Here is a 4845-nt window from a genome sequence, read left to right as displayed (position 1 = left end):
AATTCGATGTTGAGTGAAAATGCACTCTATCGGTAAATTCGATGTTGGATGAAAATGCATTCAATCGGCAAATTCGATGTTGGATGAAAATGCACTCTATCGGCAAATTCAATGTTGGGTGAAAATGCACTCAATCGGCAAATTCGATGTTAGATGAAAATGCATTCTATCGGCAAATTCGATGTTGGATGAAAATACACTCAATCGGCAAATTCGATGTTGGATGAAAATGCACTATATCGGCAAATTCAAATTTTTGAGTCTAACTTGTATTGTCTCAATGCTATTAATTGAAGGAGCTTATGAACTTTGGTGAGTTATTCCCTGCAAAACAAAAGCATGCAATTCGAAACATATATTCATGCTCACAATCCTAACACTATGTTCATGCAAAGGAGAGAGTCTATGTTCAGATGAAGATAGTGGTGACGGTGATGATGGATTGTGGTATGGTTTTTGGATGGTTGGATTGTATGGTGAGTTTGTGGTGGTGACTTTCGGATGGCTGAGATTGATGATTTTTTTTTCTAATGGATGGGTAGATGTGTTTCATCATCTGTATGAACACCTTCCCAAATCATAGACCACCCTTTCTTGATGCCCCCTGGTCTTCTGTGTTGACAAGACATGTTCATTGATGCATGTTACCTTGTATCTGTGCTTGTGACTTTTGAAGTCAAATCTTCTCTTGCCCCTAGACTTGGCTTGACCTCTAACTCAGCTATTATAGAATCATCCAATGATAGCCTCCTGGTTGAATTTGTATCAGTGGACTACTTTTTAATCCAAGAGAGAGAGAGAATCTCTTTTTCTTTTCTCTTCCTTTTTTTTTTTTTTCTTCCTTTTTTTTTTTTTCTCTTCTCTTGTTTTACTTGGACTCTGCAGTGTATCATGTCAGACTACAAATAACTGACGGAGTTTTCAATAGTGTAATCATGCCACTGGATCCGGATAACAATAGAAGATTACAAGGTGAAATGTTCCGTTTGAGATAAAAGACTTATCTTAGCCAGAGGTGATGATGAAGTTGATGGCCAGGTTGGCAGATTTCATGGAGAATGATTGGAGAATGACGAGTTTATTAGTGAGAATAGGAATTGCACAATGGATGAACATTAAGGTGAGAAAAGGGTTTGGAAATCTCACAGATTAAGATCAGAAGAGATTTGAACTTTGGGAATGGAAGAAAGTAGAATGACAGAGATGATATGGGTGATGAATCTTTTTTTATGATTTTTTTTTCTTATTTTTGACCGAGCTTGTTGTATTTTTTTTTTCAAGCTGCCTACGTATCCTCCCTTTGAGGAATCAGGTCAAACCGTAGTTCCATCCTAATGATGGTAAGAAAATTAGGTTTGATGAAAAGATGTGATGGGTGGTGTGATCGAGCTGGAAAGCTGCCTACGTATCCGAAGTTGGGAATCAGGTCAAACGTAGTTCGTGCTTTTATGGTGTCAAAGCCTTGATAATTAAGTTCCATCGTAGCCGGGTGAGCTCAGAGCCATCGACAAAGATCTCACCGCGTTTTACCTAGGAGGACTTATTAGGTTGTAATGGGGTTTAGGACATGGGTTCTACGAGATGGTAAAGGCTCAGATATGCCCCTAGGGTCCAACCAGAATTCTGTAATTTTTGCCTCAAAAGGTTAATTGAAAGCTTGGCAGTTCCACCTTCAAAGGTTTGGCAATTTTTCTTTTCAAAGATTTGACTAAGAGGTTTTACAATTTGTTCCCCAAAAGTTAGACTGAGAAATTTGGCAATTTTGCCCCTGGTTACTTGTAAGATTTTTCTCAACCTTGCTCAAACTAATGCATTCCCTTGACTTTTTTATTTTTTTTTCTTACTTTTTTTTTTTTGAATTTTTTTTTGTTCCTTTTTTTTTTGGATTGTCATCACAGTTTTTTTTCTTTAACTCGTTTTTTTCTTTGCCACTAGCTTGGATTCTTGAATCTTCTCTAGAATATAATTTTTCTTTTCACAATCTAAATCTTGGGGATTCTCCTTTTCCCTTTATTGCTCCCGGCAATATCAAACTTTGATATAAAAATGTTTCCAATCAGACCCTGGGAGCGGTTAGGACTACATATATCAAGGGTACTTTGGTGATGGGTTAGAGGGTAAGCTAAAATAGGTTTTCCAAATGAGTAGGCTGAGGCCTAAAGTGGTAACTAGTGGATTCCAATGTTTTAGGATTATTTAGCATAGCTAGCGGTCAAGGATGGCCTCCCTTAGCAGGTTCAATGAAGTGAAATCTCCTTCTAAGCTCCATGCTCATTTGAAGGGGATCAGATGTTTGGAAAGCTCAAGAACTTTTATTGTCAAGACTTCGACACCATATTTTTCTTTTCATTTTTATTATCACGAAGATCATCTTCAACATTGAGGGAAAGCAAAGAGTAGAGAAGAATGTTTATGTAGAAAAGAGATAATTTATTGATAACTGATGGAATAAGCACATCAAGAGGCATTTACAGAAGGAGACTCGACAAAAGGAGAATCCAAAGACCTACGGGACTCATATCCGGACCCGGTAACGTCTTCAGTTTGCATTCTCCATCTCCGTGCAGTAGTGTCATAGTGCCCTTCTAGCCGGAGCTAGGAGCCTGGAATCATTTTAAGTCAGCCAGCAAGACTATTCTCATCAATTTAATGACCGTAGTTTAACGCCTTCGGGCGATTCTGCTTCCCTCACTTTGGATGTGTCGGGAGGGGATTGGTTATCACATTTGGCTGCTGCTGTTTGGGATGCAACTCAAATGTTCCAGCTTCCAAAGGTCTTGTATCTTGTGCCGAAGGATTAGACAGTCATCAGTAGAGTGTCCATGTTGTGTGTGGTAGACACAATACTTTTCAGGTTTATACCAGCATGGTGGAGGCTGAGGGACAAACCGAGGCTCTACTGCCTCAATCAGACCTGCATTGAGTAGCTTGGTGAAGACACGACTTAATGGCATTCCGAGATCTGTGAATTCTCTCGGTGGCTTCTGTGGTGGAGCCGCCCTTTGTGCATAAGTGGTGGGAGGTGGAGCTGATGACAGAGACATGACTGGAGTAGGAAGCACAAGGTTCACCTGGGGGGCCTTCTTTGGGAAGTTCTTCTTGCCCCCACTTGAACTAGGGGCATAACGATCCATCTCTGGAAGCGACCCATGGGATAATTCATCCTCAATTTGTTGCCCAGCTATTATCAATGAGTTGAATGAAGTCAATGGTTGTGAAAACAGATACTTCTTGAGGTGGGATTGCGATCCTCTGACGACCATTGCCACTTGTTCTCACTCAACGGGACGATTTGCCATCAGTGATGCTTTATCGAGGAACCTTATCAAGTAAGCTGTGAAGGTCTCATTGGGCTCTTGCTTTGTTGTCTCGAGATCCCGACGAGTCAGCTCAATATTAGTGTTATAAGAGTACTGGTGGTTGAATGCCTTGATCATATCATTCCAGGTACGAGTCTGAGACAGGTCAAGGTTCATGAGCCATTGGAGAGTTGTATCCTTGAGACTCAGCTGGAAGGCCTGTCCCATTTGCTCAGGGGTAAGCTTGTCTATCCTCATCTGCTCAATATATGCTCTGAGATGGGCTCTAGGATCTCCTTTTCCAGTGAATTTCTCACCCTTGTATTTGAAATTCAAAGGAAACCGCGCTTCAGGAAAGAAACATATTCCTTCCGCATCAATAATTTGATCTTCGATGCCCTTTACATTCTTGAAAGCTAACTCGAGCTTCTCCAACTTCTCATGCATAAGCTTCTCCCTCTCTGTCTCAGAGGGTTCTTCAGGATTTTGGTGTTGCTTGAACACCACATCTTCTTCCTCATCCAACATCATGTGTCGGATGCTCCGCGGGGTACGAGGAACACTCTGCTCATACTCTAGTTGTCTACTAGCTTGAAATTGTGACTGAAATATTGCTGACAAATTGGTCACTGTCTCTTGCAATTTGTTCATCTGCTCTTGCAAAGACTCTTCTCCGATAGGGGGATTTCCGATTGAGCTCATGGTAAACGAAATACCTTGACTAACTGGTGGTGATGATATTATGACAAGACGGCCGTCCCTTCAGGCCCTCAGAGGTTGATTATGTTGTTGGAAAATGGTGCCTTACAACTGAGAAACACACCTTGATCAGGTTCGACTTGAGGTGAGATGACTCAATGACAGAATAGAAGGGATGTTAAGGGATGGACTCACTCATTTGATAGAACACAAAGCAAGAATCATGCGCAAAACAAAATGACCGAACCATACGAGGGTGGCTTAGGTAAGAACAAACCCTATTTCTAGTTCTACGTTGAAACAATGATCGAGAACCATGTAATGGATGAACTTGGTCTGTCCCTAACATCGAGATAGAGACGTGGTACCTTTACTAGGTTGAAATGTACGTCACACCGGATCGATTGTGTAGGCATCACCCTACGGTATTGACCACGCGGTGTGGATACATAAGTCAACGCTGATGTAGTTACCAACACTTAAATCTTAACGTTAAAGATGGACCATATTTATCCGTTGGTGGGCGAAGACTGAAACGGGTAGAATTGGTTAATAGGGAGTTCTAACCCAAGTCTCAAACAATTTTACATTTGTGGCATTCCTAATGATTCAGATCTATATCCACTACATGATGCATGCAAAGGGTAGGCTAATAGGACAGAACAGGTCACCCTTGACAGAACCGATATACCTATCGCTCGTATAAGCGAGTCATGGGTACGTGGTTCCTTTGATATACCAGGGGAGTAGATCAGTCGATCTTAGAATGGTCAAACTAGTGCCTTTTTTTAGTATCGAATGCACCCCACAACACACTAATGGCCACCCTTGCCAGTGATTCTAAATC

Source organism: Telopea speciosissima, chromosome 10, assembly GCF_018873765.1.
Source record: "Telopea speciosissima isolate NSW1024214 ecotype Mountain lineage chromosome 10, Tspe_v1, whole genome shotgun sequence".
Classification (NCBI taxonomy): domain Eukaryota; kingdom Viridiplantae; phylum Streptophyta; class Magnoliopsida; order Proteales; family Proteaceae; genus Telopea; species Telopea speciosissima.
This window is presented reverse-complemented; position numbering follows the sequence as displayed.